This window comes from Toxorhynchites rutilus, chromosome 3, assembly GCF_029784135.1.
Source record: "Toxorhynchites rutilus septentrionalis strain SRP chromosome 3, ASM2978413v1, whole genome shotgun sequence".
Classification (NCBI taxonomy): domain Eukaryota; kingdom Metazoa; phylum Arthropoda; class Insecta; order Diptera; family Culicidae; genus Toxorhynchites; species Toxorhynchites rutilus.
Genome location: NC_073746.1, coordinates 213,959,486 through 213,974,731, shown reverse-complemented (window position 1 = coordinate 213,974,731; position 15,246 = coordinate 213,959,486).

Below are 15,246 nucleotides of genomic sequence, written 5' to 3'. Positions count from 1 at the left end.
TCACTCGATATTCCCATCTTGTTCGGTTAAACCTTCCTGTTTAGCTATTGCGTTTGCCACTCGCCACAGCTTTTACAGTTGGAAAATTTCTTCCCATCCAGCTTGTGACATGTTGTTTAGTAAATTACATTTAATGCGACGTGCCGGAGAAACACTTTGCCACTCACTGAAACTAATTGTTACCTTGATGAGCGCCGAACCGAAGCTGCTCTGTTCTTGATGCGGGTTTTCTGATTGTCGTGAGCAGCTTTGCAAGCCAACTCGAGCACTCCGACGGCCGAAACTCTATAATCGCTGTTAGGTATACTGGTGCTCCGGCACCAATCCGTTCGGCCTAGTTACCCTTGCGGAGCAATCAGTGAATGCGACCAACAGGGAACTGGAGACCTGCACGGTTCGAGTGAGACTTTGCCTTTCCCTTAACTTGTCCTCCTTTGTTTCGTCCACGATGCCGATGCCGTACAACCACACGGGTTTACGGTTTGAAAGAAAATAAGATATTTTTTTGGGGTCCGCGTGTTTTATACTCTAGCGGTACACACTCACAGGATAGAGACAAATCGGCAGACTCAGCCAGAGGGGCGAGTCCAACGAGACGAACGAATGAGCGTTAAAAGGGAGCGATGGCAAAAAAATACATTCATTACGATTTGTTCGCTCGTTGGATTTACATGAAGGCTAAAAAGGGTCCTTTTCAGGATCACAAAATTATCTTCAATCTAAAGAGTTTATTGTTTTGTTATCACTCGATATTCCCATCTTGTTCGGCTAAACCTTCCTGTTTAGCGATTTGTTGCCACTCGCCACAGCTTTCACAGTTGGAAAAATGTCCTACTAAATAAGTCGCATTACATGTCCGTCCAATTAGCTAAATGTCGAACTAATTGTAAATTACTGTACTTTCAATCTGGAAACAATTTAAGAATTGGTGAAAATTGAATAATCAGGAAAGTCCCCAACTATCAATAAGCTCAGAACAACTGCCAAATTCACATACTCATCAGATCCTGGCAAACAAATTATGAAAAAATCAATTTGTGTTTTATTATTATTTTGGATAATGTTTTAGAAAGCATTTAACTGTATTTTCTAAACTCTTTTTTGGAAGGTTTAATGGCCCTGAAAAGCGCCTTGTTTTATGGAATGGTTCCAATTTAGAAAACTTAGTACTCGTGGTTTTGAAAAAAACCATTTCGAACGCCCTCGATGCCGCCTTGTTCTGGATTTGCCACCAAAGCAGATTGTGTAAAGAACAAACTTTTTTCTAATGCTACCTGCTGCCGTTTTGCGATTGCGTTTGCCACTCGCCACTCGCTGCAACTGCCTGTTGTCTTGATGTCCACCGAACCGAATGTGTTCTGTTCCGAATGCGGGTTTTATTATCGTCGCGAGCAGCTTTGCCAGCTAACTCGATAACATCGGCGGCCGAAACTATATGTCGCCTGCTAGGCGAACCGATGTGGTGTATGGTTTGAATGAGAATGATCGTTGCGGAAGGAAGGAAGGTATTGTATTATAGAGACTTTAAACTTTTGCAGTTCATTCGTCTCTAGCCTTGAGAAAGACCGTTTGAAAACTCTACTCTACTCTACTTCAGCGCTACCAACTCCGCCCTCTTGCCTTGAGAAAGGCACTCGATCCCTCGCCGTCCAGCTCGTCCAGCAACTATGTTGTCCAGTCGGTGTCCACACAAAGAATGATCGTTACGGAAGGAAGGAAGGAAGGTCTTGTATTATAGAGACTTTAAACTTTTGCAGTTCATTCGTCTCTCGCCTTGAGAAAGGCCCTTTGAAAACTCTACTCTACTCCAGCGCTACCACCCCCGCCCTCTTGCCTTGAGAAAGGCACTCGATCCCTCGCCGTCCAGCTCGTCCAGCAACGATGTTGTCCAGTCGGTGTCCACACAAAGAATGATCGTTACGGCAGCGGAGCGGGGATTTTTAAGCTGACTGGCTGGCTCGAGAATTACGCATGTGTGAGACTGCGACCAATGTTTCGTTAATTTTTTTCTTTTTCCTTCCGAATCGTGCTTCATTCTATTTCGCTGCTGCTCTGGTTGCCCGTTTTGGTCGGTACGATTTGAGGAGCACAAAATGGACCAATCAAAAATGGGCACATAGTGCATTTTGACAATGCTTGATATTTCACAATTATTCAATTATTTATCTCAAGAAAAATGAAATGTTATTCGTTATGATAGATGCGTAGATATATTTCCTATCAATTGATGCAAAAACCTTTGCGATCTATTGAGAAATGCTCGAGTTATAAGCGTTCCAAATCTTGCATTTTTTCCTACTTGTTCAGTGCCTAGATTTCCATTTCACCCCCTATATCTTCCGGTTAGACGTAGTCCTACGTCAAAAAACCTTGTCTCGGCCAATATTACTGAAGGTATTTTATTTGACTAGTGCTGGTTCTTCCGCTGTTTAAGTTCAGCATATCCTATGCATCTTCTATGGTGGATTTCAGCATTCAATATTTGTTGTATATTATATTATTAGAATTCATATTAGTTTTAGTTTGTATACAATCACATATTACATTCGTTTATTTTTTTTGCTTTCCGTCCATTATGAAAATGCACACTAAAAAATATCCCATGGTAGTTATGCAATTGTGTGGACAACCGCAAAATTCAACTGAGCTGAAGAGCTGTTCCAAATGAGCAGCTCACTTGTATGCGATGAACGGCACTGAGCCGCTCACTATGATGAGCTGATTTGCCCATCTCTAATTGAATTGTTATTTTTTTCAAATGTATTCTAAGACTCGTGTCAGTGAAGCGCCACACAGTCTTATAAGTGAATTGATCTAATTACGTACAAAGATCAAAACAAACGAAACAAATTGCTCTTCTCTCACAAACACTATTATCCCATTTTTACACGTGGTTTTGCCTATACTACTACAAAGCCTTGCTTGCTTCCACCTTCACCTTAATCAGTACTGGCTAGCATCGATCTACGCACACACGACGATTGTTTATCGGCCGATAGTTCAATTCGCTCTCCATTCGCTTTCATTTCACTTTCAATTTTGGCATCCGACATACGTGCCGTGCTAATCAGTGAGAACGGGATGCACTCAATGCTCTTGGAATCTCTTTTTGGTTTTCCTTCTCCGTTGTCAAACACAAATTAAATACAATCTTTCCGGAATATTCGGCCGAAAGTTGGCTAGTGTGCACACTCGTGACCAACCCGACTGTTTGGTTCGCTCGGTGTGCGCACTAGCAACCCAACCCGACTAAACTATCAGTTGAAAAAAAAGTCTGCAGTGTGCGGGGGCTCTAATTCGAACGAATGAAAGAAACCGCAGCTTGCATGTGTCCGCTATAACGGTCTTTAGGCGGCGGTGACACTGGATGCAGAGAAGTGATCGTACGAATTGTATGCAATAGTGAAAGTAAACAACCACATTGAGTTGTATTGGTGTGGTTACATTGCTTCCCCCTTGCTTCGTTCGAATTCGTCTGTTTCTATCGAACAAAATTGTTTGTTTCTATTCGTACAATCAAATTTTCGTGCGTACTCCTATCCAAAGTAACCTTAGCCTTATTCAATTTCTTCATACAAATTTGGTTCATTCTGCACCCCTAAAAGAGTGCACCCGGCGGCGAACCACCCCCTCCGCACCCCCCAGTCGACGCCACTGAGTGTGCGTATTTGTTGAAACTTTCTGTTCGGCACTAATGCAAGCGAATACAAGAAATAGAAACATGTTCCGCTATGACCGTTCCTCCTGGCGCCTTAATTTTGTGCCAGTGTTCGGGATCACATTCTGATCAGGCACAAACGCAAGCGAGTAAAAGAAATAGCAGCTTGCATTTATCTGCGTATTCGTTAACGCATGTTGATCAGCACTAAGAGCCCCCGCAGACTGCAGACTTTTGTCGGCCGATAGATCGGTCGGAGGACTTAATCAGTATGGAGCGATATGCATATGCGCACACTACACCGATTCAGTTTTCGCCGATAAAAAAGTTTGATAGGGTTCCCGATTGCATTCAAACTATTCGGTCGGTCAACTATTGGCCGTCCGTTTAAGGTGAAGGTAGAAGCTAGCCACAAATGGCTGCCACAATGGTGCTAATCATTTAATTCCAGCATTGAATTTAGAGATGTGCCATCCGCTCATGAGCTGTTCATTCGAATCGCTTCATCATAGTGAGCGGATTCAGTGCAGAGCAGAGAGTGTGAATTTTGAGACGCGAAAGAATTTTTCGTCTCCCGCGCTTTATGATATGACGTCAGTTTGTTTTCGTGTGTCTTTCTTCGTTCTTTAGCTTTAGCAGAGATGCCAGATAGGAAAAAGGTTTTTGTTTTGAAGATATTCAATCGTTCGTTACTTCATTAAATTTTTCTTACATCGCCGAACAAAACAATAAACATTAGTATATGCTTGTAAATGAAATTAATAATGTAAATAAAATTATTATTGTTATTTAGACATGCCTGTTGAAACACATAAATGTATTTCCGCGTGCTGAATCAAAACAATTCAGAAAACCACCCGGCATAAATGCTGATGATTGATAATGGTCCTTTTGTTACCTTTGTTATCGCGAAGAATTATTTCTCGTTGCGTCTATTAGTGGATTTATATTTATATCCTTGGATGCAAAAAAAAATATTTCGGCAGTTTTATCAAAAAAACCTTGTCTCGGCCAATATTTCTGAAGGTATTTTATTTGACTAGTGCTGGTTCTTCCGCTGTTTAAGTTCAGCATATCCTATGCATCTTCTATGGTGGATTTCAGCATTCAATATTTGTTGTATATTATATTATTAGAATTCATATTAGTTTTAGTTTGTATACAATCACATATTACATTCGTTTATTTTTTTTTGCTTTCCGTCCATTATGAAAATGCACACTAAAAAATATCCCATGGTAGTTATGCAATTGTGTGTACAACCGCAAAATTCAACTGAGCTGAAGAGCTGTTCCAAATGAGCAGCTCACTTGTATGAGATGAACGGCACTGAGCCGCTCACTATGATGAGCTGATTTGCCCATCTCTAATTGAATTGTTATTTTTTTCAAATGTATTCTAAGACTCGTGTCAGTGAAGCGCCACACAGTCTTATAAGTGAATTGATCTAATTACGTACAAAGATCAAAACAAACGAAACAAATTGCTCTTCTCTCACAAACACTATTATCCCATTTTTACACGTGGTTTTGCCTATACTACTACAAAGCCTTGCTTGCTTCCACCTTCACCTTAATCAGTACTGGCTAGCATCGATCTACGCACACACGACGATTGTTTATCGGCCGATAGTTCAATTCGCTCTCCATTCGCTTTCATTTCACTTTCAATTTTGGCATCCGACATACGTGCCGTGCTAATCAGTGAGAACGGGATGCACTCAATGCTCTCGGAATCTCTTTTTGGTTTTCCTTCTCCGTTGTCAAACACAAATTAAATACAATCTTTCCGGAATATTCGGCCGAAAGTTGGCTAGTGTGCACACTCGTGACCAACCCGACTGTTTGGTTCGCTCGGTGTGCGCACTAGCAACCCAACCCGTCTAAACTATCAGTTGAAAAAAAAGTCTGCAGTGTGCGGGGGCTCTAATTCGAACGAATGAAAGAAACCGCAGCTTGCATGTGTCCGCTATAACGGTCTCTCCTGGTGCTGTATGAGGTGTGCGTATTCGTTGACACATTCTGTTCAGAACTAATGCAAGCGAAAAAAAGAAATTGAAGCTTGCATGTGACCGCTATGACGTTTTTCCAGGTGCGTTGATTTAGCGCCCGTGTTCGGAAACACATCCCGATCACCACAAAAGCAATCATCATCAATGAGCTTGTGATCTAGGGATTTATTGCAACCTCTACGGGCGGTTGTTTTCCTAAAGGTGGCCGTACACTGTTTGCCCGGAGGTCAAATATTTGATATTTTTTGACAGATAAGGTTTGATTTGATATTTGTACAAACACTATTTTGTTTGCCACTCTTCAATTTTCAACAGTAGTAAACAATATCAAACACCGAACATGGAAAAAATCAACTGAAATATTCAAGGTAACCTAACCATGTACCGACAGGTTCGAAGAACAGACTGAAAAAATATTTTAGGCATCCAATAATTGAATATTTGCTTGTCGTGTTTTGTGTAGAATATATTTGATCAGTACACGTTGACCAAATTTTATCTGTCAAAAAGAGTCAAATATTTGGCTTCGGTCAAACAGTGTATGAGCACCCTAAGACCGCTTGTCCGCGTTATCATTTATTTTTCTTCCCTGCATTTCGTTTGTCTAGAAGTCTATTATTTGGAAATCATCTACGCGTCTACAAAGTGAAGGATAGAATTATCAAATTCTGCTGGCTCAAATTATTCAATTAAAAAAAATTATAGGAGGTTGTGTCCAAGATACGACCGCATTGTTGACGTAGAACTACACTGTTATGTTATATAAGTCGCCATATATTGGTGGCTTGAAACTACTAGGAATATAAACACTTCTCATCATTTTGCGCTATTCTCTAAAGAAACGCCTATGTTAATATTACTGGCCTCGAAAAAAGTTGCATTACTTTCTCATGCCTGAGGGAAGCGCAGCTGTCACTCTTAGTGGAGGAGGTTTTGCTACTGGAAAGCGAAACCTAATCACATACAAAATTCCAGAACGTTACATTTACTTTCTTGGTGACTAAACAAGCGAAATAAACTCTTTTTGTTAATAACAACCTCGAAAACAGTAGCAATGCTTCATTATGATCAATATTAGCGCAAATGCAATCCTAGTTGAAGGCAGTTTTGCGATTGGCACGCGAACCCAAATAACTTATAACATTCCAGTAAGACATTCAAGATGCTTGGTATTCCCCAAATATTTTGTTTGGCGCGTTTGGCACACTCGTGACACCGTATCGCTCGGTTCAGTGCGAGCGCTTTTCACTGCACCAACATCGCCTGCAGCATTAGATGACGCTTGCCTCGAAATTTTATTGCCCCTGGCAATGCGTTCGTTTTTTGCAGGGCTCGAACGTGCCTTCCTCTTCTTGCTCATCACACACTACGCGAAGCGTCCAATTTATGACGCGGAAAGAAAAACACACGATATGAAAAACGCGAAAAACGAACAGAAAAACCAAACGACGATATCCAAGTTGGGTTACCACTGGTGGGGTCCAATCTTAAGTCAGCGCTACAGGATGCTACGAACTCCCTCGAATGCTGGACGCTCGATGATCCTACGCATCGTGTAGTCGACTGACGAGCTACGAACCACCAATGTCGAGTGTCGAATATTCGCGTTGGAAGGTAATCCGTTCGTTGTGGATTACCTTCCAACGCGAGTGACACGAGTCAAAGGATTTTTGTCATTCGTTGATTCGACACTCGATGACATTCGATACACCGCTACACGATTCGTCCGAATCTATCTTTGACAGATTGGTTAGTTTACAAGTTTTAGGTGAAGGAACTGTGAAATTGATTCTCAAAATTCAAAATATTCGGCGAAATATTGCATTCTAATAATGTTGATTTGAAGCATTTTTAATTTACAGCCCGATATCAGTACAATTGCTACGGCAGCGATTTGAGTACACGCATCGTCATTCAGTTTCCTAACGTTTTTGATGGTAAATAAAAACAATAAACATTCGATCCAAATACTCGCCGATTGTTTGGGCCGATTGCTTTGAATCGAACATTCACTTCACCGTGTAGCAGCACATTCGTCACAACATTTGACGATTCATCGAGTCAAATGTTTGAGTCCAGCATTCGAGTGAAACGTTGGACGAATCGTGTAGCACCCGCATTAGATCGAAGCGCAGCGAAAGCAGAGTGAGCTGGATTGCTCAACAGTCCGATGCCGAATGAAAGTTTGCCTCAGCGAGATTCACTGTTTATACTCTAGGCAAGTATTCCCCTTCATTCTTCTACCCTTTCCTTTGTTCACGGAGACTTTAAATCCTACGATTTCCCCTCCATTGGTCGTCGATAAGTTGCTCGTTATTAACAGCTCTGTTCGGGAAAGCACACAAATGGACAGAACAAATGTATGGGAAAATGGAAACGCTTAAAGTTTTCATGAATTTTAACCATCTACAAACCAGGAGAATCTAATGTATAGCATATTAAACAAATCTCACGGAATTTCCTATTCGTTTAGTATGTAAATCGCCAAAATCCGTTCGCGGCCAAAATAGTTATTAACGTTAACTTTATTTCATTATTATATATATTTGTTTTCTGATTTGGCACCCTTAATGAAAGACGTAATTCTACGTCAAAACGCCCGTTTGTTTTCCTATCGATATATGACGCCTAATTATTCTTCTATTTGATTCTTCTTGGTCCGATAACAGAGTTAGATTGTTATGATTTCAATAGGTTGCTTCTAAGCAATTTTCGAGCTATTGAAACAAATTTTTGGATTGATATGTAACAAGCATATAATGCGTAGACATTTTATCTTTCAAATGAGGTGTTTATCATACCATTTCGTTCAGTTATTTAGGAGCTAAAAACGCTCAAAATCTGGTTCTCCGGCGAAACGCTTCCGTTTTCGAAACTTTGAACTTACATCCCGGTATAGAAATGAAAGACGTATGCCTATCGAGTCTCGCTCTTAAGGTTTAGCAAACCCAACGCCCACAATGGTTTATTTGCGACAGAACGATGTACTGAACATTTCGTTCAGTACATTTTACCCTATTTATACGGTACATGCTACAGTAAATTCTATTGTTGCATTTTTGCTCGGGTATTCTAGAATATTCGCTATAAACAATGGAGCTTTGTTATGCGGGCGCTACACGATTCGTCCAACGTTTCACTCGAATGTTGGACTCAAACATTTGGCTCGATGAATCGACAAATGTTGTGACGAATGTGCTGCTACACGATGAAGTGAATGTTCGATTCAATGCACTCGGTCCAAACATTCAGCGAGTATTTGGATCGAATGTTTATTGTTTTTATTTACCATAAAAAACGTTAGGAAACTGGATGACGATGCAGTATTGAAATTGCTGCCGTAGCAATTGTACTAATATCGGACTGTAAATTCAAAATGCTTGAAATCAACATTATTTAACTGCAATATTTTGCCGAATATTTTGAATTTTATGAATCAATTTCATAGTTCCTTCATCTAAAACTTGTAAACAAACCAATCTGTCAAAGATAGATTCGGACGAATCGTGTAGCGGTGCATCGAATGTCATCGTGTGCCGAATGAACGAATGACAAAAATCCTTTGACTCGTGTCACTCGCGTAATCCACAACGAACGGATTACCTTCCAACGCGAATATTCGACACTCGACATTGGAGGTTCGTAGCTCGTCAGTCGACTACAAGATGCGTCGAATCATCGAGCGTCCAGCATTCGAGGGTGTTCGTAGCATCGTGTAGCGCTGACTTTATATAGCAGGTTCATTTCCATCCGTTCCTAATATATGACAATGCGATTGTTATTGTTTTGATTCTGCAATGTTATTATTTGTATACATTGTGACGACTGTTTTGTGTTTCTTAAAGTATTATTTGGAATCGTACTGAAGAATCCCGAATATTCCAGAAGAAACGGGTAAGTACTCATTATGTTTAACGTATTAATTCTGCTTGTTCTTTCCAGGTGCGGATTTAGGATTGATGTTGTAAGAGTTTTGATTGACGTTTTAGTTTTTTTTGTGTGAATTGATGTTATTTTTGTGTAAAAACAAAGTGTTAAAAATTCAATGTGTGCTCCTTTTTTTTGTTTGAATCCGATGGTACAGTCTGGGTTGGGCCGTAATACTTATGACAGACATACAGCTGTACTACCGTTGTACTTCGAAAATTGTATGTCTGTCACCATGTACAGCGCTAGAACCATGCAAGCAATTCGGTACAATCGCTGTACCTGTACCCAAAGTACGTAGAATAAGTAGAATCTATTTTACGTATCTGACCTGTACCGACCTATTTTACCGCTGTACGTGGCTACAGTTGTATTGTGTGCAGCGCCATAGACGGTTAGTGGTGGGTAGCATGAAAAAACCGAATCAAAACACTTGGTATACATTCTTTTAATTGACTTCCTCTTGAATTAATAACCCAGATTGGAAACATATTTGTTGTGTTTGATAGTTTAGACGCTAAATAAAAACCTTTTTCATAGAAATATTGGTGAAAATACAATGCAATAAATTCAAAATTCTGATTGTCAGTTTGACATGCGGTACATTGTACAACCCAAGACGGGTCTATGGTACTAGGTGAGGCCGTTTCGTCACTAAGTGGGTTAGGGGAGCGGTATATGAAAACAGTACGGAAGAAAGCAGAAGGGGAATTATTTCCTTGAAGCGTGAAAGAGACAGACTGATCAGGAGCGAGCTTCGGCACTAGCGTATTGTGTTTTGTTTACAAACAAAACACAGTAGATTTCCAAGATGGCTGAAGAGTGGTTTTAGCAAGTTGGCCCACCTTAGGATATACTTCTACGCGCCTTGGTACAACCAAAGTATGTGTGTCATCAGGGTACGTTTATGAAAAGGTAGTCTGGACCTAAGACTAGACGTGACAACTGGCTTCTTAGGCGGCGGTGACACTGGATGCAGAGAAGTGATCGTACGAATTGTATGCAATAGTGAAAGTAAACAACCACATTAATTGTATTGGTGTGGTTACATTGCTTCCCCCTTGCTTCGTTCGAATTCGTCTGTTTCTATCGAACAAAATTGTTTGTTTCTATTCGTACAATCAAATTTTCGTGCGTACTACTATCCAAAGTAACCTTAGCCTTACTCTTCTTTCTGTATTTTCGTCGACCAAGTGCTAAATAACAGGAAAGCGAGATGTGAAGGTTGCCAAATGTTATAAAATTTCGGAAGATTATTTTCCCATGAAAACATGTGTTCTTCGTATCATGTATTTTCTGAGCTGCACCATTTTTTTGTGTTAATTCTTCAACCGAATGTCACATATTTCAAACAATAAGTACTTTCCTGTTATTTTGGTATGCAAAAAAATTAAATGTGAAGAGATAAAGAAAACTAGAAAACGTAGATTTGATAGTAGGAGTATATGTTGAAATACATGAATTAAATTCATAGTTAATTTTATTTATCAAGAGATTATGGGCCTTACCGTTTACACTTCACGATGAAATCGAAATGAACGACGCGCCATTAAATTTCGTTTCACGAGTTAAATAAAATTAAGGGTTGTCAGGTAGAATGAACCCTTTTCAAATAGAAATTATGAATAAAAATTAAATTTTCCGAATCAAATTAGTGTGAATGTGAATGTTAATGGAAAACTTTGCTTTCTTCATTTGGTAAAATAATCTCGTACAAAAATTGTATTTGAAGATAATTTTATATTATAATGATAATTTTTAGTGAGAATATCGGAAAGTGTATAGAAAATAGGTCAAGTTAGGGTAAGAAAAACGTGCTTCAAGTAAATAAATAACGCCAAGTAAAAACTTTCATTCAGATTTTAGCAATTTAAAAAAGCCTTCGGACTGAGTAGTAAGGCTTGTTAAAAACTAATTTCGTATCCAGATGTCGGCACCGTATCGTTGTCATCGCGGATACACTTCATTTTGTGTATACAGGAATAATGCTTTATAATTCAACTATGATATCGTTCAAATACTAACAGTACTGAAATATTTATGGAATAATACATTCCCAAAATATAACATAGCGTTTATTCAACTTTTTTTTTGTAGGTATGTATGCTTTGTTCAGGTTCCAACATGTTTTTAAAATTTTTCCTGCTGCCTTAGTTGTTATTTGTTATTTGATCCTAATTTTATTGCTAATTGCTTTACTGTTGGAAACTAATTGAATGTTCTTCTCTGCTAGGCCGCTGCTATTATGCTATGCTAGATGGCAAGAGAATCACAAAAAGATGTAGGGTGGAAATTCTGATTCAATGTTTCCCTCTTTTCAGGAACTGAGCACCGGACGTAACAGAAACGAAAATATACAAAGAATCCATAATAGAAATTTTCGCTAAAATGAAATGTGAATGCAACTATTATTCAATTTTGAATATATTTGGCAACACTGTGAAAATGTTGGAAATCCCATTTTTGTGTATTTATCTTTGTCAATTGTTTTCCTCGTCAACCAATCAGAAGCCGAGTTGCAAGTGGTCCGAGTTTGACAGAAGAGGTGGTCCGAAATCGGTCCCCTATTGTCATGTCTCGTCTCAGGTCTGGACTGACTAGAGTAACAGTGAGGCTGTGACGTGTTAGCTTTGCAAGTATCATGGAGCGGTATAATGAATTAGTTTAAATAAGTTTATTTCTTTTGTATTTTAGCTAAATGTATACATTTATTCATTGCTGCGTAAAGATAATCTATTTAGATTTTTTTTCTAGTCGAAACCTAGGGGAAATTGTGGTTCGGTAATTCAGAGTTTAGCTTCCTGAAGCTCACTGTAGCTCTCCGATACCTCCTACTGTAGTGCTTGAATTAAGCTTTTTTTTTAAGAACTAGCAGAATCACTAGGTTTTCAATTAGAGATGTTGATAGTGCTGCTCCCGATTTCATTTGACGGAATATCCCTCTCGGGATAGTCATGTTTCGGCCCATTAGAAAACTGGACCAATTCCGCGGATGTTATGGATTTATGATTTTTTACTCTTGCTTGATGTCAATCAAGACCCTTCGGTGAGCCGTCCGTTTTGATTTCCCGAGGCATGAGAATCGTTGGCCTTTCTGACAGTAGGAAAAGCTAAAAATAAACATTTTTGTGTAATAATTGGAACTATAATATGGATTTGTTCAAATTTACCTGTTTGTACCAGTTTTCGACGATATTGTACTTCCAAGCCATGTACACATGAAACAATCTGGACTGAAGTGAAGCGAGCAAATGTAAATGTTTTTAGTATTGCTGTTTAGGTCCTGTCCAAAGAATCGAATCCATTTCTTTCGAATAGTCACATCCCTTGGGGATCGATGGAATGATAATTTGTGGGATATGTTTTCATAATTCGAGTTGGACTCGAGCCAGGGTATCAATGGCCGAATGCTCGCGCATCCGGGTGCCACACATCGAGCCATAGAGTTATCTGAAAATAGAAATATTTTATATATATTCCTTCACAGTCGGGTTGCCGTAAAAAGACCACTTTAAAAAGCAATACAGAAACGACACATCCTGGGTACTAGTTCCGTTATTTTAAATATAATGGTTCACTAACTCCTCTATCTCACGTATTATTCACATACTTTCAAATAAAATGTAGCAAGACACATAATATTCGCAACAAAAAAAACACAAAGCTAATACTTATGACAGACATACAGCTGTACTAGCGTTGTACTTCGAAAATTGTATGTCTGTCACCATGTACAGCGCTAGAACCATGCAAGCAACTCGGTACAATCGCTGTACGCCAACATTGACATTTTACGTTTTTTGTTATAGATCGATAAAGAATACCAAATCCTTCCAAACAACTGTGAAAATTTACAGAAATGTGAAAAAATGACCCCGTGAAAGCTTGAAAACGGAGTGGCGCAAGCGCCATTTTCTCTATGTTGTGACGTAATTTGATAGTGATGCGATGTGATTTTTTTATCTGTTCTGATAGAGTACGAGCAGGGACAGCAATATTCACATAACAACTTCTTCCGTAATGAACCGTTAGCATAATAAAAGTCACATGCCTTCTTTCTTGTAAAAAAAACGCTTTCCCGAGAAGCTTGTCATTTATTATTTTTAATTGCTGTGCAACGTAAGAACTTCACGACACTCATAAGACACGACGCGAGACAAGACATAACACTTATTGTTCTTACTTAATTGAACGAATTAAAATTTACCTTATGTCGACCGGTTTCGGGCGCGAAGCTGCCCATCTGCTTGTCATGCCAAGTATTTTAATCAAAAACAGTCCATCCCCATGTAATGCTACTTTTATAATAGCAATTTTGTTTCAGAATTGGAAATCATGTACTAAGAACCTCACAAAACCATGTACTTTAAATTCATAAAATCAAACTCATTTTAAAGTACAGTTATCCTTGATTGAAGTGTATTGCTGTTCTCACATATAGCTCATAAAAATTAGAACTAAATAGTTCAAACTCATCAATTTAATTGTTGCTTACAAGGATTCCCTAATATGTAGTGTATTTTTTCTTCAGGCATCAAGGGACAAAGCTTCTTGACGATGTTTACTTTCCTCGCCTGTTCAATTTCTCTTTCGGATAAATTGAAGCTGAGTGTTGATTGATGGATAAATGTCGGATTTGGTGAACAGCTGCACTCTTCTAAATGCTCCAAACGAAACGAAACACATCTTGTAACAAAACTCAAAACATCCTCGCGTAAACTGAATCTGTTTTACTTCGGATAATTTCGGACGGCATTATGTTATTTAACATGGATGGTTTCAATTGCATTTTGATTCGAAAAAATCGGTGCTGTCCATAATTATTACAATCGGGTTCTCAACTACGTTAACCTGCTCGACTCATGCTACAAAGTTGGGTAATACTTATGACAGACATACAGCTGTACTACCGTTGTACTTCGAAAATTGTATGTCTGTCACCATGTACAGCGCTAGAACCATGCAAGAACTCGGTACAATCGCTGTACCTGTACCAACCTATTTTACCGCTGTACATGGCTACAGTTGTACTGTGCACAGCGCCACAAACGGTTAGTGGTGGCTAGCATGAACAAACTGAATCAAAACACTTGGTAAATATTCTTTTCATTGACTTTCTCTTGAGTTAATAACTCAGATTGGGAACTCGTTTGTTGTGTTTGATGGTTCAGACGCTAAATAAAAAACATTTTCATTGAAACATGTGGTGAAAATTGGTCGAATTTTTGATTGTCAGTTTGACATGCGGTACAATGTACAACCAAAGTGTGTCTGTCATGCTACGATGGTACCTGTACAACGCTGTACACGTACAACGCAAGTACAGCTGTATGTCTGTCCCTGGTATAAGTATGTGAATTCTTCTCCCTGATGCTTCGCTCAACGGCAGCATGTTGGAGAAAATAATTGGAAACAGATTCTCACATACTTTGATGGATGAACGCCAATCGGTTGTGGAAACAGCGATTTAAATTTGCTGTTTCCAAAACAAATTGGCGTTGGTGGCATGGCTTAAATAAAACTGCATTTTTTTTCAAAAATCAAGCCGATGGCAATGTTTTTCCATCAACAATACACATTTTGTACAGATCAGATTTTCGTAATGTACGCGTATGCTGATTATACATGCAATTTTACAAAAAGTCTCGTA